General features: G+C 35.8%; 1 protein-coding gene across 4 annotated transcripts in view; it reads left to right on the top strand.

Annotated features, from left to right (window-relative positions):
- ELF1 (E74 like ETS transcription factor 1) overlaps positions 1–22,617 on the top strand; it is a 111,121-nt gene that overhangs the window by 24,354 nt on the left and 64,150 nt on the right. The window contains exon 1 of one of the 4 annotated variants that reach the window (XM_025923576.2): positions 1,789–2,096. The exons of 1 other annotated variant lie outside the window; for it this stretch is intronic. The gene's annotated coding sequence lies outside the window, so the exon portion shown is untranslated. Of the gene's footprint in view, positions 1–1,788; positions 2,097–22,617 lie in introns of those variants that run through there. 2 more of the 4 variants (XM_086711258.1, XM_025923574.2) reach the window with 2 other exon arrangements.

The following is a 22,617-nucleotide window of genomic DNA, read 5'->3' as shown; positions in this document are numbered from 1 at the left end:
TCTGCCATTATCAAGTAATGAAGTGCTTTATATAAATGGATGTTCTCAATAGCAGAAGCTTCTCCTTTTAGGTATCTATACACCATAAAAGATTTCTCTCTCTCTCTCTCTCTCTCTCTCTCTCTCTCTCTCTCTCTCTCTCTCACACACACACACACACACACACACACACACACACACACACACACACACACATTTTTCTCACTTTGTCTTTTATAATAATGTTGACTTCAAGGCATTTACTGTTTGGTGATACACTCAAGGAGTGTGTAGAACTTACTGACCTTATATGATGGCTTTAGATGCCAGGACTTTTAAAGTTATATTTATTTGTGATTTTTATAGGTTTTTGTTTTAGTCTTCTCTCACTTTCCACTTTCCACTCTGTCATTTGTTTGTTGTGACATCATCCTTTCACTATTCCCTCTTTCACACCCCTATAACTTCATTTCTAATTAGGTAAAAGATTATCAAATTATTGGGATTACATGGATATGGTCTAAAATAAATTTCAGCTTTAGGAAACGACTTAGGGGTTTTCCAGTGAACATCTCCTGTGACTGCTCAGAGGGCCTTTTTTCTTGGTTTTGGGGCTCCAAACAGTCATTCTAAATAAATGAGCTCTAATGTAAGATAAATATGATATTTGAAGGCAGAAGAAGTGATGTGTTTTTCTTTTTAGCATAATTTTTTATTAATAATTTGTTAAACCATGGGGATTATCTTAGTAAAAAGATAAACCAAACAGTGTTCAGTAGAATGGAATAAATAGGCACTTAACGGGCAGAAAGTTGGTTCACCACCATTCTGTTCTGTTGCAGTTTGTGAAGTTCCTGTCTAAGTCAGCGACAGCTTGTCCTCTCAGCTGCGCCTCTAGTAAGACAAAATGATTACTTCCAAGTAATTAACTGAAGCAGAAAACTTTGCCAAATCCTATTTACTTTTTGTAAAATATTAAGATGAAGTCTAGTGAGTAGTACTTTGTCATGTAAAGCACTTATGAGAGTGCGTAATGCTTTCAAGCCATTTTGATCAATTTACGCTCTTAGAATAAATTAATATTCATCCAGGGGACAGGGTAAGTAGTGCAGTAACATCTCAGCTGCTTGGGCACCTTGTCAGATGTACGATGACTTGGAGAGCAAAACTTCACTGTCCACATCGTTTGTTGGCACCTTAGGGTCACCATGTATGGTGCAGCAGGGTGCCTGGCACATGGTACGTTTTTATTTGTGGAATATTTTGGTAAAGAAAACGGTGGCTATCAATTGGGAGCATAGAATCATGAACCATGATTGCATTGGTAATCTGTTTAAAATAGAGTTTTATCAAGCTTGTGATACTATTTAAAATCATTATGCTATATTAGACTTTAGCTCCTTTCTAACCCTGAATTCTTAAAAAAATTTATAAACCAGGTTAATTCACACTTATTTTTCTACTGAACTTTGAATTTTCTAGATTTTATGTTTAGTGGACTTGTAAATCTGCATCTGATACTGCAGTTTGCTAGCTTTTCCAGATTACATAGCAATGTACCCCTTTCATGTAAGGGTTAATGAGTAGCCTGGTTAGACTCACTAGTCCATTGTCACACTAAAAGCCAGAAAATTTGCTGTCTCCCTTCCATTCCCTCCCACACTTTTTTTCTTTTCATAGTTTTATTTACTTGATATATTAATATAATTTTTAAAAGTTGAGATTTTATTTTGTAAAACAGCATACGGTTTTAATTTTGTTTCTGTGTAGATCCTGAGTTCTATTTTATTGTTAATGTTAAATTATGGTAATTAACATGAGCTGAATAATGGTTTAATCAAGGTAGATCTTGCTCCTTGGCTCTCTGTCTCTCCTTTTTCTGTACTTCTCCTCTGTTTTTACCTGTAGATTTGCATGTTTGACCTAGCAGAATAATTGGGTCCACAGCAACATGGGCGTGCCTCCCTTAGAAACACTTAGTTTCATGTATGACTCATAGGCTGAAGCACAGACACCACTTCCCCAATCTACAGGAGCCATTTTAACAGCATAAAACTTGCCGGATTGCTTTTTATTTTCAAGCCCAAAGGACAAAAAGAGAACGAGAATATTTGAAGGTAACTTGTTATGAGTTTGTGTGTTTGCTTCTGTCTGTTTCCTGAGCTGATAAACGGAGGGTGGTTCTTACCTGTCGAAGAACATGGCTGAATGTGTTCTTTAACTCTCTGAAAAAAATGTGTGTAGTCAGTCACATGCCTGATTGCACTTAACTGCTAGGGGGAAACAAAGCATTCAAATTCTGGAAAGTTTTAGATCTTCTTAGAAAAGCATTTTTTTTATATTTTACATAATTTGTTTTCTTTGTTTGCCCCCTGTATGACTTGAGAATAAAGGAGATTTTTCTTTCTTTTTCATACTACAAAACAAACCAGTCAAGTTTTCATTTAAAAAAAAAAAAAAATCCAGTTGTATTTGTGGGATAGCTAGAAAGTTACAATTAAGTAAATTCATGTACTATGCGTGTGTGATACGGATGTTAAGAAAAAATTTCCGAGGCAGTGGTGGTGTTTTGGCATTTTGGTTAAAGGGAGGTTTGGAGACAACTCGGTCATAGGTATTGCTCATTGACTGTTCTTTCCTCTTTTTTCTTAAATTAATGAAATTATAACATTAATTTTTGAAAACTAAATAGAAGTTTAAGGAAAATGAAGCCATTTAGATAGATAATAAGTAAAAGTGATTATTAAATAAAGAGGAAGAAAGAGTAGACCAGTTCATTTAGTATCAGAAAAAAATAATAAAGTTTTATAATTCACACTGGAAACTTATTCTGAGAAACAACCTTAGATGCATGGCTGGCTTCTGAGGAAGCATGTAGTATTTCAATTTGTGTGTAAAGAAAAAGTAAAGAATATTGGCCTTCCCTCTATACTGTTGATAAAATTTGCTTGTTTTGAAGAAAAAAAGTAATACCTTTTGTGTGAAAGAAAAGATTGCTTAGTCTTTTCCTGGAATATTTATCATCATTGAAATTACGAAATTTTGGCTAGTGTATATTCTGGTGTGCCTTCAAGTTCTAGGTCCTCTGAGAAGCTGAGTGAAGTAGTATTTTACTTACGAAAGTTATTTATGAAATTAAAACTTGAATGCAAGTAAAATTTGAATATGCAGGGATTATGAATAAAATATTTGGAAATAAAACTTAAGTCATATATTATTGACTATAATGATGTTTAGCTAGTTCTTTGGAAATTTGCTGTTACTGACTTTTTAAGTGCTTAAAGGCCTATCCGCTGAAAGGGAAGATAGAAAGGCAATTAGTTACTACTTCATACTCTTGGAAAGGATTTTTATATTAACAGGTCTCAGTTTTGTGGTTTTGCAGGAAAGACATAGCAGACATTTTACCAATTCAGCTCTGAGCCATTTGCTATCATCTTTGTTTGCATCTTGCTGGTTTAGTCAGCCTTTGAGTAAGTAGAGCCTGTATTTACTTCTAGTCTGGTCTGTGTGAAAAATCTAAGGAAACTTTTGGCTTTTTTTTTTTTTTTTCTTTTCTTTTAAGTTTTTAAAAGCCAGTGACCCATGAGAGAAAAATCTAGGGACAAACAACTAAATAAGATTTTATTTATTAAAGGGAAGTAGAAAGATTTAGTTTCTTAAAATTAAGCAGCTGGTATAAATAAAATAGATACTGATCATATATTTCAGTTTCTTATTTTGTGAAGAAGACTGAAGTGGGGCTTCAAGGACAAGGGAAGGAAAAAAAAAAACATGGAAGCAAGGGAAGGCCAGAAAGACTTACTTAGCAGTCTTCTTCCCACTGTTTTCCTTTCATAAGGTTGAATATAAGTGTAGATCGAGTCATCAGAATGAAACTTAGAATTACCCATTTAAAGAACTTAAGCACTGAAAAACACTGAAGATCATTCAGCTGCCTCACTTGTATAGATGAAGAAACAGTGGCCCGAAGAGGTCTTGTGACTTGCTCAAGGTTGTGCAGTGCCTAATGGCAGGGCTTCCAGCCCGGAGCTGCTCATGCTAGTCCACACTAACAAGTGATGCTTTGTTTGAAATGATCTGTGTTTCCTTAAGAGTAAATAAAACCTTAATTAAGTTGCTTGGTGATAAGTTTGGTAATAAGATGTACCAAATGAATTAACCAATGATCTTGAAAATGTGTTCCAACTAGTTTGGTTTTTCATCAGAGAAGATGATGCATTTGTTTAATTTCTACAACAGCTTTTTTTTTTCATTATTAGCATTTTTTCATAGTTGAAGCATTGTTTGTGTCATTGCTTATTTAAGATGAATCCAGGGGGATGGAATTATGAGGAGTTGGGAATTTACTTTGAACTTCAGAGCCAGACAGGTTTATTTCTGCTTTAGTTTTATCTCTTGTTCTTTTAGGAGGGCAAATACTGTTTAATATGATGCCTTGTTATATTAAAGTGTATGTGTGTGTAAAACCCTGCATATAAGTTTACAAAGTCTACAAGTCTCTAAACTTTAACATTACACTCCTCTTGAACTGAACCTTTCCAGAATTAGTAATCTCATTCCATTTGTTTGTCGTATCTTCTCTCCTCCTTTGAGAGTTGACTATACATACTAGGCACATTAAGAAACTAATGGGGAATACAAAATCTTTAACTTTTTGATGTATTTTGTTGGAGTGGTTGAAATTTACTTTCAATCTGCCTTTCTTTAGGTCTGAAATTTGGTTTTTTAAATCACTTTGCACGTAACTGTTGCATCTCTTACATCTCCAAGTCCTCTAACCCAGTTCGATATCAGACCCTCCACAAGGTGGTTTTCATTGTCCTAAGCAACAGAGAGCACAGAAACAGCCAGAAAACCTAGGCTCTCTCCTCACAAACTTAGATTCTTACTGGAAAAACAGGGTGTGGTAACATCAGTAAAATAAGAATGGAACCAAGCCACCAAGAAGTTAAATTCAGGTTCAGACTATTTGCCTAAAGGTGAAAACATGACTGCAACTTAAAATAGGGAAGTATATGGATCTTTAGGAATTGTTAGTATTGAAGACTGAGTAGCATTTGCCTAGCTTAAGGGGAGTGCCTTCACCAATAAGAATGAGAATGTAAGCTCTTTGAGGTGAGAAATGTTTTATTTTTTTGTCTTTTGGAACCTTTGACAAAACTACCAAGCACATATTAGTAAACAGTTACTATTTGCTTCATCAAACCCTTAGCTACTCAGTTGGGCAAATTCTGCTAAAGTTAGGGGTGGCAAATCTTTAAAAGTCATGTGGCCCTCAGCGTAATCTGTCTGGTGTCGGCACTTCCTAACCAAAGAAAAAAATGAAAATCTACTTGGTAGTATATGTTTTAAAGCAGTAATTTCAACCTTTGGTGTAATAGAGAATCACCTGGCTTCAACTCCTGAGATTCTGATTCATTAGGCCTAGGGTTTGGCTTATCAGTTTGCATTTGTAATAATTACCCTAAATGTTTGCGGTGCAAGTGCTTGTAGGCCACACTTTCAGAAAAAGTACATGTTTAGGAAGAGCAGTTACTTAGCATTTTAATATTTGAATTTTCAAGCACCAGTGATATTTTGAAGGCCACAGCCTCTGCTAAGTAAAGAAAGTGGCTGGAGTAGTTTATTATCAGTATTATAACTTATTTACCCTCTTCTCCCTCGCCCAGTTTTTTCTTTCTTTATTCCATTTTTTGCTGTTCTGTGTCTGTCAACTTTGTGGCTTTCCCTTTTTCTGCTTCTCTAATTCTGCTTCTCCTTCTGCTCCCAAACCCACTGCTATATTGACCACAGTAAATAATTAAACTATTTTTTTTCAAATGTAATTAACCTATTTTTTATCTCAGTAAACCATTGCTTTCTCAATGTTAGTTTTTTTTAGTTCCATTTGGTGTTTCATGGCATCTCCATTCCCTGATCCTTGGGGTTCTAGGCAAAACATCCCTTCCTGATTTAGGGTAGCATTCACAGCGTTTGAAAATCTTTCTGTCCTAGGAAATACACTATTATTATTTACAGTTGTTTGAGTCTGGGAAGGAGGTTGGTTTGTTTGTTTGTTTATTTATTTATTTTTAATACCGTGTGATGCTTGGACATGATCGAGGTTTCTTTGGACATTTAACTCTATCACTGATTGCATATTTGTAGGCTTTATCTTACATTACATCTCATCTAATGGGACAAAGGTATTCACAGACTCTTGTGAAGTTTTGAAGAATAGTCCATTAGTTGAATGGTGTGAAAATAATTATTGCTTCCATTGTTTGGCTAGAATATTTTGTTCCTTTGCTTAGCAGCTGCTTCATTTGGATGGTAGAAATTGAATTAGTAATCTCATTGAGTCAACTGAAATGATTACGGCAGTTTTCAACTGTTGGAGTAATCTCTTTCTCCTATTAGTATAAGAACCTACTTAAGAGAAAGTTTTTCATCTCATATCTATCTTTGTGTTTTCTCAGATGGTCGGTATACTATAGTAAAAGTAGCTCTTGATCTATACTACAAGTGTCTAGGCATTTCACCCTTTACAAAAATGTAACTCATTTGCTAATTGCTCTGTTGGTGGATAGAAAGAAATTACGCAGCAGATCTTTGGTCGTATAAATTTCTCTGCAGAAGCATTTTGATTTCCTCTCTTCCAGTTATAAATATCTGAATTAACACCATTATTGTGAGAAAACTCTTCCTAAACTTCTGTTTTCACTTTCATTCTCTCCCTGCTATAGGAATTCAGCTATCTTTTCTTTCATTTGCTTTTTTAATTGATGAATAGTAGGGTGTCAGCTCTTTTTCGTGTCCGTGTTTTACAGCGAGCCTGTAATGAAAAGCAGCCTCCCTCCTCTCCCCCTTACCATTCTCAGTCCTGCTCCTCAGAGGCAGCCACTTCTTAGAGAAGTTTTGGGGTTTTTTAAAAAATTTGTTTTCTTGGATCTATCCTTGTCCAGCCTTTTACTCTTATAGTAGAAGTTCTTCAAGGTAGCAGGAACTAGTATGATTTTACAAGTTAAAACATCATGTGAAGTTCATTATCTGATGGATGCCCAGTCATATAGGGCCTTGTGTTTATGCAGAATTGTATACTTTAAAACATTTAAATTAAAGGAAATTGGTTATTTTCTGTGTTTTAGAAAAAACAGTCATATGAACAGTGAAACAAATTTTACAGTAAAACTATAAATATGAGGTGTTGAATTAATAACTGTTAGTTTGTGTGAATCTTATTTTTTTATATCAAAATACTAAACGGAAGCTTAGTATTGTAATGGGGCGATTAATTTTCTTTCTTTCTTTTTTTTTTAACTGAAATGTGCATGTAGGAGAATGTATAAAACATGTACTGTTCAAATATAATTGCAAAGTGTTTACCCATATCACAACCTAGGTTAAGAAATGGGCTCATTATGTTAGAAGTCCCCCACTCCTGTCCCATGTTTGTTTCTCCTTAAAAATGATTACTGTCCTGACTTTTTTCATTATACTTTTACCCCTTTGAACTGCATGTAAATGGAATCACACCATATATATTCTGTAGTGACTTGCTTCTTTCATTCAACTCTGTGAGATTATTTTAATTAATTTTAATTGCCATGTTATATTCCATTGTCTGTCCAGACCAGAATGTATTCACTCTTTCTTATTGATGACATTAGATTATTTCTAGTTTGGAAACATTCTTGGACATGGTTTGTAGAACATATGTGCAAGAGTTCTTTAAGGCGGTATCATCACATTGAGGTATGAGAGAAGTTTACAAAAAGTATGGAGAGAATGGATAGTTTAAGATCATTTAGAGTTCTTCATTATCTTTCCTAGGAACACATGCCTGCCATTGATGCCTTCTTACCCATTCAGCATCTTACTTACTATGGTGTATTGTCCTGGGGGATAAAATCCTTGAGGACCGTAAACAGATGGGCAATTGATGCATTTCAGAGTATGTTGCAGACATCAATATATTTGACCACTAAACAGTTTACCATGCCTGTCATTTATTAACTGGAGTTATTTCAAACAATTTTGAATTAAAATTTTAACACAATAGATATAATATGGTCCCAGTTATATACATAAAAACAATATGATTATTGATACATATGTATTAAAGGTATAAAAATTGGACAGATAGGGACAACATCAAATTTAGGATAGTTGGGAGGGATAAAATGAGATTAGAGAGGGGATATATAGGAGTCTTTAGCTATATGTGGCCTTTTTTTCTCTTAAGAATCTGAAGCAGAATATGGTAAGATATTAGTATAAAGCTATTTCATAATAAATTTTCCTGTCTAAGGGGTAGTTATTTTTGTCCCACATTTATAAATAACTGAGAAATAATGTTCATTTGATGAGAAGTCGATTTTTATTTTTTAATTTTTTAGATTTTTTTATTTTTAGAAGGTAAGTTTTAAAAATGGTGAATAAGCTCTATCTACATCATAAAAAGTATTAACTTCCTGCTTCACTGAATGATTAGCTAGATTCAGAACTAAGTTACATAAGACTGTGTCTATCCCATACAACTAACAAGATGGCCCTAGACATACTTCTCATGGATAACTTCCAGCTGAGATCCATTAACAAGTTGGAACTATAGTTTGCCAGAAATAATTTAATATTTAGAACCATCCCACATTCAAATATTCAAAAACACATTTCAGAACGAAAAGATACATAAAACACACAGTTGGTAGAGTACTAATTGACACTGATGAACTAATACCCTAAATTAGACTTTTGCATCTAGCCAGATTTATTGACATGATGGATGTTTCATCTGGCTTCCTTAAAATCCTTATTATAATGGTAGCATTTCCTGTATCTTTAGTGGTTTTTTGTTGTTGTTGTTGTTACAAAATTGACGTGGATTCTCTATGTAAGGGTTCTGAAATTTAATAATATAATTGTAGGAATTGCTATAAAAAAGTGAAAGCATAGATCTTAATCCAGGTTTTTGCTTTCATAATCATCTCTTGGCTCTCTTTTCTAAGATATTTCCCACAGTGTATGTATAAGTAGTGGCAGGGACAAAAAAAAGAACAAATGAAATTAGAAGTCACAGGATTTTATGGTTCAGAAGGATTCTTTTTTTTTTTTTTTTTTAATTATTTAGTGTTGAAAAAGAGAGTGGGTGGGCGGGGGGTGGTAAAGGGAAGGGGATGGGGGATCTGAAGCATGCTCTACACTGACAGCAGAGAGCCCCATGCAGGGCTCAAACTCATGAACCATGAGATCATGACCTGAGTCAAAGTTAGACTCTCAACCAACTAAGCAACTCAGGCATTATTCTTGATGCTACGGAATATATCCATGAATAAAACATAGAAAATTTATTCATAAATTATGTTCTATTAATTAACACCCATTTAAGATGTATTCTAATGTATACAAAGATAAGAAAAGTTACAAATAGATTAGATTAGTGGTCCTCAAAGTGTTTTTTGGGATATACAGAGATGAAGAAAGCATACTAGAACTTAATTTTCAAAAGCTTTATTTTACTGGGGAAAAACTGTATCTCAGAGTTTTCTTTTCAATATAGTATTCTGAGAGAGGATCTCTGTAAAAGGCATTTAATAAATAATAGCCCATCCTTGTAAAGAATTTGTATATTGACAGATATAACCCATGGAAACAAAAGCTCTTTGTGGTCCTCAGTAACTTTTAAGAGTATAAATGGATCTTGACACTAAAAGAATGTTGCATGATTGCAACCGGTGGTTTAAATACCATTCTTACAGATTTTTCCCTCCATTCTTAAATTTAATTTAGGAAACTATGGTTAAGTAACTTGCCTAAGAGTGAGTAATTTAATAGGTCACTGATGCTTACAGCATTTGATTTAGTCCTTTTTCCTATTAATAATAAAGGAGAGTTTTACATAAATTAAATCAGAGTTAAAAAAAATCACAAGTGTTCTAGACCAGAACTAAAATAAAAACATCAGTTTGGAGGTTTTTTCCCCAATGATGAAGATCTTAGGTGATCACTTTTACCATATATTTATTTGTGCCCCTCCAAGTTCTTTTTAAAACGACGGCAAAAGTTACTAAAATTGGGGTATTAAGTTACTTATATGTAATACATTAGAAGGTATTAATTATAGTGATTATATAAATATGTAATGTATATTTAATATAATTACACTTATGTTTATTATGTTTAATGTTAAAATATTACATCGTAGGGGCGCCTGGGTGGCGCAGTCGGTTAAGCGTCCGACTTCAGCCAGGTCACGATCTCGCGGTCCGTGGGTTCGAGCCCCGCGTCGGGCTCTGGGCTGATGGCTCAGAGCCTGGAGCCTGTTTCCGATTCTGTGTCTCCCTCTCTCTCTGCCCCTCCCCTGTTCATGCTCTGTCTCTCTCTGTCCCAAAAATAAATAAACGTTGAAAAAAAATTAAAAAAAAAAATATTACATTGTAGTAAAGGAATGCAAATTAAATGAAATTACCTTTTTTGCCTATCATACTGACAAAAAATTAAAGTATTGCAGAATGGTGAGAACACCATGAAATGTGTTTGCGTGTATTCTAGTGATAGAAGTATTAACTGAAAAACCTTCTGGAGAGCAATTGACGTATATCAAATGTTTTGACATAATGATCTCAGTTGTAGGACTCTGTCTTAAAGAAAATTTAAGGATGGGAACACAGAGGAAGCTCTGAAGATATTTGAACCACTGGTTTTAATAGTGTAGCAGTTTACAAGTTTTATACTTTATATCTTCTCAAAATTTGTCTTCTTTATACTCTTAAAAATAATGGAGGATCGCAAAGAGCTCTTATTCATGTGAGTTTCATTCATCAGTATTTACCAGTATTAGAAATTAAAACACAGGGCACCTGGGTGCCTCAGTCGGTTAAGCATCCAACTTTGGCTCAAGTCATGACTTGCAGTTTGGGAGTTTGAGCCCCATGTCATGCTCTGTGCTGATAGCTCAGAGCTTGGAGCCTGCTTCAGTCTCTCTCTCTCTCTCTCTCTCTCTCTCTCTCTCTCTCCCCCCCCTCTCCCCCCTCTCTCCACCCCCTCTCCACCCCCTCTCCCCCCCTCCCCCCTCCGTCCCCCCTCCCTCCCCCCTCCCTCCCCTGCTCTCTCACACACACACACACACACACACACTCTCTCTCTCTCTCTCTCTGTCTCTCAAAAGTAAATACACATTAAAGAAAAACAATTTTTAAAAAGAAATTAAAGCACAATTTAAAAATATCAATATATTGGGGTGCCTGGGTAGCTCAGTTGGTTGAGTGTCCAACTTTGGCTCAAGTCATGATCTCACAGTTTGGAAGTTCAAGCCCCACATTGGGCTCTGTGCTGACAGCTCGGAGCTTGGAGCCTGCTTCAGATTCTGTGTCTCCCTCTCTCTCTGCCCTTCCTCTGCTCACATTCTGTCTCTGTCTCTCTCTCTCAAAATTCAATAAACATTAAGCAATTTTTAAAATATTGGTACATTAATTTCTTAAAATAATAAACTCATTACATAATTATTTTTATAAAAGACAACTATGTTTTCAAAAACAAAAACTGTATGGGAAGAAATGCAAATCTTTAATCTTTGGCCCAACAGAAGACAGCTAGATTTTCATATCTGCTTCTACATTAAATCTGTTGCAGTATGTTCCTTTGGTTGAACAATGTGCAGAAAATTTGGCCTACTTTAAATGTCTGCTTGGAAAAGGGAGATGTATTTTATAGCTGCTTCAGATGATTGTGGATTTCTTCTACTACACTACTGTGTAGTGGATACTACACTAAAACTCAACAAATGCTAGTCTCCTAAAGGTGCAAGGGACTCTGAAACCCTATCAATGAACTTTTTGTCCTCTGTAACATTGAAGTCCATTTGTCTGCCTTGCGCTTTGAATGAATTAATATTTTCCTAAGCAAGATTTTGTAACATTCATTGGTCAACTGAGTATTCCAAATGTTGACATAATATTTTTTTAATGTTTATTTTGAGCACAAGCAGGGGAGGAACAGAGAGGGAGGGTGAGAATCCCAAGTTAGGCTGTTCACTGTTAGTGCGGAGCTCGTCACAGGGCTCAAACTAATGAACTGTAAGATCATGAGCTGAGCCAAAATCAAGAGTGGGATGCTTAACTGAGTGAGCCACTCAGGTACCCCTAAGAATCATGTTCTTTAATACTGTACCAATCTTATGGGGTGCCTGGGTGGCTGAGTTGGTTAAGCATCCAACTTCAGCTCAGGTTATCATCTCATGGCTCTTGAGTTCGAGCCCCTTGTGAGGCTCTGTGTGGACAGTGTGGAGCTCTGTGCTTACAGCTTGGAGCCTGGATCCTGCTTCAGATTCTATATTTCCTTCTCTCTCTGCCCCTCCCCAACTCATACTGTCTCTCCCTCTCCCTCTCTTTGAAAAATAAACATAAAAAAAAAAAATACTAGGGGCACTTGTGTGGCTCAGTTGGTCTATGCGTCCGGCTTTGGTTCAGGTCATGATTTCACTGTTTGTGAGTTCGAGCCCTGCATTGGGCTGTGTGCTGACATTTTTGAGCCTGGAGCCTATTTGGGATTCTGTGTCTCCCTCTCTTTCTGCCCTCTCCTGCTCTGTCTCTCTCAAAAGTAAACATTAAAAAAATTAAAAAAAAAAAACCCAATCTTATCAAAAAGTCTTTTTAAGTATTGGAAAAGCTAATAAACCCAAAGTAGTGGATATAAATTTTCCAAAATTCTGATTTTCAGTTCAAAGCTCATGTTTTTTTTTTTTTTTTTTAACGTTTTGTTTTGGAGAGAGCACAGGTCGGGGAGGTGCAAACACATGGAGGGACAGAGGACGAGAAGCAGGTTCTGTGCTGACAGCAGAGTGGGCTGGTGCGGGGCTCAAAGTCACAAACCCGGAGAGATCTTGACCTGAGCCAAAATCGGCCGCTTAACTGACTGAGCCATCTAGGCACTTCTGAAAGCTCACATGTTATCATTGGTGACAAATGCTGTTGTTTTCCTTGAAGTGACAGGGTCACTTTATTCATTTTGGGGAACATGTCTGCCAAATATCCAATTATGAATAATGAGTAATTCTTTCAAGTAAAAATGGCATTCCATGAAAAAAAGCAGCTAGTTTAGCTCACAACTCAAATAATTAGTATTTTTTCTCAAGACAACCATTCTATTTAGAATTTGACAGAAGCACTTTATACATACTTCCTATTTTATCATTAAAAAGGCATGTATTTAATGTTTGAGATTTAAGAAATTATTTTTACTCTTTGTCAAGGATATTCTTAAGTGAAACTGCCTTCTTTTATAATGACTAATGTGGTTTGGTAACCTAGCCCTGCTTCATGCCAAGGCACTAACAGTTACATCCACCTTTGCTTTTGCACTATTAGTTGTAAATGTGAACATGGTGCAAAAAGGCATATAATACCCTAGTGTTAGTCTGAAAATAGTTTTGACCTCGTGAACTCTCTGAAAAGGTTTATGAATTGTCTGTGGCTCTGAGAAGTACATTTTGGGAATCGCTGTAATATGGCAACTTTAGAAATAGTCCAAGAGTCCAAAAATGGGGATTAGTTAACTAAGGGATGATTCTTCTACACAGTTTTATGATAGAATTTAAATTTGTGAAAGTTTATGTCAAATAAAAGCCGATTATACAGTACTTCTCTAATGAGGAAATCAAAATTTCTTGAAGAAAGTGAAAGTATTGATCCTGACCCGCAACATTTGCCTTTAATTGGTGATTTTGTGATTAATAAAAGGGAAATTAAAAGGCCAAGAAGGCAGCTGCTGGCTTCTCTTCTGTCCAAGGGGTTTCTGTGTAGTAACTCTGAGTTTAATTTTCAATATAAAAGGATCAATATCAGTATCAATCATTTTTATATGGTTTATGGAAAGAGGTGAAATATGCCTTCAAATTCACTTCTTCATGTAGATTCACTTTCTCATTGGCATTTTCTGATTTACATTTTCTTAATGTGTTCTTAATTGGGAGAACTTTGAGTTGCTGTGTATTATTCAGCTTCAGAGTGAATTAAAGACGTAAGTTTCTGAAAACAAACATAGCCAGAGATTTTCTCATTGCAGTTGATATGATAACATATTCATGCCGGTGGAACCATCACTGTCAATAGTGGAGGGTGTAGCCTTTAAGCTGTCAGAAACTGTTACTGTTAGATGCCCCCCCCCCCACCCCCGGCCCCAGGCTTCTTGTTTAAGATCTCCACACATGGTTGTCTTATGGTGAACTGTGTTCTGCAGAAAGTCTGAACACTTTTCGTGAGAGGCATCATTGAAGGTAGCCTGCTTTGTAGATCTTAGATCTTTCTCTTTGTTATAATGGAAGCCTAATAACCATGACTTGTCTTCAGTAATAATACTTTTCTAAGCACTAAGTCAAGACTGTTTAATGTTTAAAATTTCTTTCAAATAATCTTTGTGTTTATTCAAAAATTTGTATCTTACATCTATTAAAGTATACTAGGAGAATATATATGATATGGTACTATTTATGTAAAGTTTAAAATATACCACACAAAACACTTACATATTAAAGCCCAAAGAAAATTAAACATTTTAGATTTAAATTAGAGTAATTAAAATTAATGTTATGTGTGTTTTAATTTGAGAGACAGTTTGAAACAGTTTGCATTTAGAAACAGATTATTTATTTGTAAATAACCTTACTGAAAATGTTTTATGATATGAACTTTCTACACTAGATGTCCTGTTTGATCCTTTGATCTGTGGATCAGAGACAAATTTGTATATTATAGAATAATTTACAGCCTCTTAGTCTGAGGAATAAACTGAAAGGGAAAGCGTAACACATTCTTGCCCTTGTTACAATCCAACAGTTGCACACCATTGTTAGCATATTTGATTTTTGAGAAGGTGGTGATAATAGGTTCTTAGATGCTATGAGACTTCCCACCATTTAGGGTGATTGACCAAGCATCAGACAGAGTCACAGGCTGTGGGAAGGGAGCTAATGTGTAAGGAAATGGATACTTCCCTTGGGGTTCCGAGAGCATTTATTCCTAAATACTGGGGATGGTTGAGGTAATACATTTATTTATAAGTAAGAGCAGCAATGTACTAAAGACATGCTAAGAAGACACTAATAACTCGTACACTCTTGAGAAGAATGAACTACATCCTTCCACTGAAAAATACTGGGTAAGAAAGAAATTGTTTTCCAAGCCAGTCATTTAATGTTACTTCAGGAGCATGGTTCCATGCTTGAAGTTTACTATTAAGTGCATACTAAGCTTTGTTTAGGAAAGAGAGGTGACAGGAAGCTCAGGATGGGTTTATGTGCAGTAAAATATTGAGTCATTTTGAACATTGACCTAGAAAGGAATAGCACTGAATCTTGGTGAAATGTAGTTGTGGTAAGGTAAGAATTGACCAATATGAATGGAGAAGATGGCTGCATTGCACACAGAACTTTATAGATTGAGGCATATGAGTGATGAACTGAGGTGGTTCTTAAGAATTATTGGTTTGGAAAGCAGTTTGGCATGATGAAAATTAAGCATCGCTGTTTTAGTTGTAATTAATTGGAAGTTTGCTTAACATGACTTAGAGCAGTAAGAATTCACTTTTTGAGAATAGAGTTTTATTTAGTTTATGTAATAGTTGAGAGTTGAACATAAATGAATAAGTAATATTAGCCAATTTGGGCAAGGGAGTAGAGATAGCTTGGTTGCAGGGGGTGGGGACACAAATTATAATTTGGGAAGAGTGCTGACAAGAAGCCAAAGTGACCAAAGATCAGAGAGGCAAGTAATCTGTCCTGCTTTGTTGTGAGACAATTGCTTGAAGATTAATTTTTTTTTAAGGTGGTACTTATCTTTTACTTATCTAGGTGGTCAAGTGTTACTTATCTAACCAGTTTGAGGGCTTGTTCTGTTGTTTAGACACTTGATGTTTTACTCAGTCATTGTGGTTAAGTCTTAATTTGTAAGATGTTAACTCCTAAGAATACTTTTTTAGAAAACTGTAATAATGAGTTTTTGTGTGCAACTTAGATCCCAACCTCAAAATACCTTTTTACTTGCTCTGTTTTCATAAACACTCTTCACCATTTGTATGGTATACTTGACTGTGCTTTAATACATTTTCACGTAAACTATTGGACTATTTATAAAACAAGACATAAAAATGTAGCAGAGAAGGCAGGAAATACTTGACGTTTGTATGCCATATCTTGTTGTCTGCTTCCTGTCAGTTAAACCACGATGAGAGGAACAGAGACACAGATGTACAATTGCTGCTTTAATTTCCCATTAGGGAGACCAGTTAAGTATAAGACTTGTTTCACTAAACTTGTGTCACTTGTTAATTCTAGTTATGTTGTAGCCTTGTTTTCTATTATAAGGACTATGGATTACAATTAGATGTTTGATATAGAAAATACAACTTTTACATAATTTAAAGTGTGTTTATTTTTGTGGAAAAAATTTTAATTTATTTATTTTGAGAGAGAAAATGTGGTTGGGGAGGGGATGAGAGAGAAGGGGAGAGAGAGAGAATCCCAAGCAGGCTCTGCATTCCCAGCATGGAACCCGGCAGAGCCGAAATCAAGAATTGGACACTTAATTGACTAAGCCACCTGGTGCCCCCTTTTGTAAAATTTTTATAGGTCATAAGAGATTGGCTTTCAAATTTGTATATATGATATACATTCAATATGAAGTGATAAGCTAATATTTTTATCTCAGAATTTTAGTATTAAAGTGTTAATTTACTTTTGTATTTTGGCATATCCAGATTCTTTAAAATATTTAAAGCATTTTATGGTACAACTTTAAAATGACAAAAAGGAGGTCATAGAGCTTGGCTTATTTGAGACAATATAGTAGATGGAAGAACTAGGATTTGAATGTATATCTTCTGATGCTACATCCTATGTCCTTTTAGGAAAAAGTTTGTTTTCATTAAATTGCTATGTATTATTCCATGATTAAAATATTTGAGTTTACTTTTGCCTGTTCTACCTGGAATGTCCCTTCCCCCGTTACATTATCTCTACTTTGGAAAAAGATACCCCTAAAGAAATGACCCACATGTCACTTCCTTGTGAAGTTTCTCAAGTTCTCACAGGTATTTATCTCTTTCTCTCTATTCCCTTAACACTTCATTAACTTATTTATTTACATTGTTTTATAGTTATCTGTTCATATGCTTTTTTCTTGCTCTAGGCAGTGAACTAGCTACTTCTTCATTTTTGTATACCCAGTACCTAGCCTATAATAGATTACTTTTTGGAGGAATAAATGCATGCTTGATACTTCTTTTCTTCCGTTCTAGAAACAAAAAGCTGATTAAAGAACTACAATGTGACTCTTTTCTACAATATTCCTTTATGGTTTATTTGTAAAAACAATTTCATTATAAGGTTTCTTTCCTACTTTTGCCCTCCACTTGTTTTTTGCTTTTTATAGAAATCAAGTATTCTTAATGAAATTATTAGTGTTTGCAGCATATTAACAGTGGTGATTGTTTATTGGTTCACTCAGAAATGTAGCTGAGAATACCTTAGTTATCACTGATTGTTGAGCGTCAAAAATCTTTAACTTTTGGGGTGCCTGGGTGGCTCAGTAGGTTAAGCATCCAACTTTTGGTTTCAGCTCAGGTCATGATCTCACACTTTGTGAGATCGAGCCCTGCATTGGGCTCTGTACTGACAGCAAGAAGCGTACTTGGAATTCTCTCTCTCCCTCCCTATCTCTCTCAAAATAAATAAACATTTTTTAAAAATCTTTTATTTTTGTCTTTAGATTAATCTGGTGAAAATGTCTAGCTCTTCATTACAATTTTCCTGATTTCTCCACTGAAAGGAATAATTCCCTTTACTACTACTTCTTTTCCCTATGTTATTTTCTGTTCTTGTCTCGAAGTGTTTTGTATTTCAGTGATTTGGAGCCTCTAAATTAGCCTTATTATCAACAGAGCAAGATTCTTTGCAAGTAGGACTTTAGTTTAGATCTCTCTATTCTAGGAATGTTTTTTTTTTAATTTTTTTTTTTCAATGTTTATTTATTTTTGGGATAGAGAGAGACAGAGCATGAACGGGGGAGGGGCAGAGAGAGAGGGAGACACAGAATGGGAAACAGGCTCCAGGCTCTGAGCCATCAGCCCAGAGCCTGACGCGGGGCTCGAACTCACGGACCGCGAGATCGTGACCTGGCTGAAGTCGGACGCTTAACCGACTGCGCCACCCAGGCGCCCCTATTCTAGGAATGTTTTTAAAAAGTTCATGTATTAACAGTTTTTCCAGCTGAAAATTGATACAGGTTCCTATGTTATTTTTTATTTATTTTTGATTATTACTTTTTAAATGTTTATTGTTTTTGAGGGAGCACGTGCAAGCAGGGGGATAGGCAGACAGAGAGGGAGAGAAGATCTGAAACGGGCTCTGTGCTGACAGCAGAGAGTTTGATGAGGGGCTCAAACTCATGAACCATGAGATTATGACCTGAGCTGAAGTTGGATACTTAACTGACTGAGCCACCCCTCTATCTTATTTTTAAAAATCAAATTTAAATGATCAAGTAAAAAACATTAAGTCAAATCTTAGGATTCAGATCTGCTTTTTAAAGATTAAAGGAGAGGGGCGCCTGGGTGGCGCAGTCGGTTAAGCGTCCGACTTCAGCCAGGTCACGATCTCGCGGTCCGTGAGTTCGAGCCCCGCGTCGGGCTCTGGGCTGATGGCTCAGAGCCTGGAGCCTGTTTCCGATTCTGTGTCTCCCTCTCTCTCTGCCCCTCCCCCGTTCATGCTCTGTCTCTCTCCGTCCCAAAAATAAATAAACGTTGAAAAAAAAAATAAAAAATAAATAAAATAAAGATTAAAGGAAAAATTATAAAGTATATGAATTTCATTTTTTAAGGAGTTTCAGAAGAACCAGTGAAGTAGTTCTTAATATTTATTAAAACCTGATTTAAAAAACAAAATAAAAACACCTGACAAAGGCTAGACATGTGGAGAATAGTTCATAGGGTTGTTGAGTAGGGCTTCCCATTATTGCATCATTTGCTGGTGGTATTTCTGTATTTGTGTTTTTCTGTGTTTGAATCAGAAAATACATGTATAGATGTCACTTTGAGCATAGCAAAGTGTAGCATACCACCAGTTGGTTCTGGCAGGTGAGGACATCATGTAAAATTCTGTGAAATGCTAAAGCAGACAAATGGAAACACTCATCTTTTATCATTTTAATGGAGAATTTCAGTAAGTCTTTTTTATTAACAAAAGGCAATGTCCTTTGATCTTGTGGCCTAATTTTGACTCTCAACACAATGTACTTTTTTCTTTTTTAATGTTTTTATTTATTTTAGAGAGAGAGAGAGGGAGCAAGTGGAGGAGGGGCAGAGAGAGAAAAGGAGACAGAGAATCCAAAGCAGGTTCTGTGCTGTCAGCGCAGAGCCCTTTGTGGGGCTTTACTCACAAACTGTGAGATCATGACCTGAGCCAAAGTTGGATGCTTAATCAACTGAGCCACCCAGGCGCTCCAACACCGTATACTTTTAATATGCTTTTAAATTATGTTAATAAGGAACATACAGAAAAAAATTATATAAGTCTTATTCTCAATTAGCTTATAACCTTAAGAGATGGGACATAGTAAATAATTATGGGATAACATGGGAAAATAAAATTTGTGTCGACCCCTGCTATATCATAAGTATTATTGTGATTAGCATTTGTCTTAGCTGGCAGACTGTGATTGCCCATAGGGCAAGACTGGGTCTTAGTCACTGTCTGTTCCCTGTCCTTCTCCCTCACCCACCAGCATCTGGCAGATAGGTCCCTATGAGTGCTTAAGAATATAGATAGTACTGATATGATTTCTGAAGGCCATCTAGAGTATAAGAAGAGACAATACAGGGAGAATGGTCTCTTCCTTGAAATGTTTATATTTGTAAAGAGAATGCTTTTTAAAATCCTAATAAACTTATTGTGGTTAAATTTCAGTTCACTTAAAGTCAAAATAAAAATTAAAGTGAAATAGAGGCCTTTAGGAATCTACATCTAGGTTATTAATCAGCTTTGCCTGAAAGAAACCTGCCTTTGGATTTAGCTGTATCTCTCCCCTGTCTACATTCCCATCTCATGTTTTTCCCTTTCCCTCTTCATAGGTACTTCCAAATTGTCTTAAAGATGCAGCACCTCTCCCACAACTCTTACGGTCCTCTTGGAGTAGGAGAGGTCACATTTTCTGTGCCCAATTGTTGGGGGGTCAGAGATAGTGGGAGATAGACATGGAAGGAGAGTGGCAGAAGTTTCTACTCATGGTGTAAAATAGCAACTTGTATTGCCTGACATTTTTAATGTCCCACATTTTTAACTCAGAATATTTTGACGGGAAACAAAATTGTCCTCATTAAAATCACTAATTAGATCAAGAAACAACAAGTGTTGGTGAGGATGTGGAGAAAAAGGAACTCTTGTTCACTGTTAGTGGGAATACAGATATATTGGTGCAGCCACTTGGAAAACAGAGATTCCTCAAAAAGTTAAAAACAGAACTGCCTTCCTATCCAGTAGTCACACTACTGGGTATTTACCCCCCAAATACAGAAACACTAATTCAGAGGGATACATGTACCCCTATGTTTATTGCAGCATTATTTACAATAGCCATATTATGGAAGCAGCTGAAGTGTTCATTAATAAACAAATGGATAAAGTAGATGTGGTGTGTACATAGAAATATAGATACAATGGAATATTATTCAGCTATAAAAATGAATGAAATCTTGCCATTTGCAACAACATGGAGCTAAGAGTATAAATGCTAAGTGAAATAAGTGAGTCAGAGAATGACAAATACCATATTATTTCACTCATATGTAGAATTTAAGAAACAAAACCGCAAACAAGGGGGAAAAAAGGAAACAAACCAAAACAGACTCCATAAAGTAAAACTGATGGTTACCAAAGGGGAGGTGGGTGGGCTGATGGATGAAATAGAAAGGAAAAAAAAAAGGTAACTAGATTAGAATCCCCATGAAAGTAGAAGTTTTGGTCTGTTTTGTTCACTGCTGTTACTTGTTTAACACAGAACAGAGCCTTGAGATATTGTAGGTGCTAAGTGGATATTTGTTGAATGCATAAATAGGTAGATGAGTGTGAGCTGAATTGAGACATGTGCTCAAACTTTCCGAACAGCTTGAGCATTCATTTGGCAGATATTTATCATGAAGCATCTGTGTTAGATGGGGGAGTATGGTGGTGACCCTGACCATGTCCCTGCCCTTATTTGGTTGGCTCTCTCAATCCTTGTATCTTTATGTAAATAAAGTGAGGTGGATATTACTGATATGAAGATTTAATGACAGATACAGTAAAGTACTTAGCATAGGGCCTGGCACACATAAATGGTTTATCTATTTCTTCCACATACTTATTTTCCAAGTTGTTACCATTTCTTTCTCAAGCTCCTTAAGGATAAGTGTCATGGTTCTTTGTGTCTTTTTTAAAAATCCAGTGCTTGTTATCAATGTTTAAGACTTAAGTAAAGGTAGTATATATGTTTTTCCTTGAAAATTATAAAGCACTTTTTAGACACTCGGTATTACTAAAAATTATCAATAAACCTTACTGTGCTCTTGTACAATTTCTGGATGTGTCTTTATGCAAAGGTATAGTTTAAAAATTTAATAAGTGCCTATTACATCTACTAAGGTGACTTGGAATTCTTGAACTTTGCAAGAGTAAGGCAAAGCCATAAAGCAGAACATACCTCTACTAAAGAGCAGGTTTAATGTACCCTTACTTGGTCAACTACATGTGTTCACAGGACCACCTGTCTTCTGGCCATCTATCTGGAAGAAAGTAGAGACTCCTTGAATGCTGGTGATAGCAGTCTCTGTTAAGTGACTAAGAAATTTGCATCTGTCATGAATATGACATCTTTCTTCATTGAGTAACTAAATCAGCATCATCTATTCAAAATACTTAATACTAAATGACAGGATACAACCTCTCTAGATTCAACTAGTTCACATATTTCAAAGTTCCATTCTTATTCGAATGGTTGTAAGGCAGTTTTGATGTTCAGATGAGTAACTTATAGGAAAGGTTATGTGGTAATGTTAATATCTTTTGAAAATTTTATTTTCTTGTTTCCCCTCTCTTCCAGTTCTTAGGCAGAGAACAAAAACTTAAGTAAATTAGTTAAGTGAATTTTGTTTTAAACAATTTTCCAGCACTCTAGGCAGTTTAAAAACCATTGTTGAGGGGCACCTGAGTGGCTCAGTCGGTTAAGCGTCAGACTTAGGTTCAGGTCATGATCTCACGGTTCATGGGTTTGAGCCCGGCATCCGGCTCTGTGCTGACAGCCCAGAGCCTGGAGCCTGCTTGGATTCTGTATCTCCCTCTCTCTCTGCCCCTCCCCTGCTCATGCTCTCTCCCTGTGTCTCAAAAATAAATAAACTTAAAAAAAAAACCACAAAAAACCATTGTTGAGAATCTCTATAAGTAATTAATGAAGAATTTAAGGAGGGCAGTGTCCACATTGGTGCCTGGAAGCTATTGGTGTAGCAGTCAAGTTGTGGAATGTTTGTTTAAGCTGTTCCCATCATTTTTGGATAGTAGTTACCAGATCCCACGCATGTGACTTGCATTGGGCTTTGTGTTCATAGGGACTACACTCTGTTGTTGCCATTTGATTT

Source organism: Puma concolor, chromosome A1, assembly GCF_028749965.1.
Source record: "Puma concolor isolate L17-30 chromosome A1, mPumCon1.1.hap2, whole genome shotgun sequence".
Taxonomy (NCBI): domain Eukaryota; kingdom Metazoa; phylum Chordata; class Mammalia; order Carnivora; family Felidae; genus Puma; species Puma concolor.
Note: the sequence above shows the minus strand (reverse complement) of the source record. Positions and strands in the feature narration are given on the sequence as shown.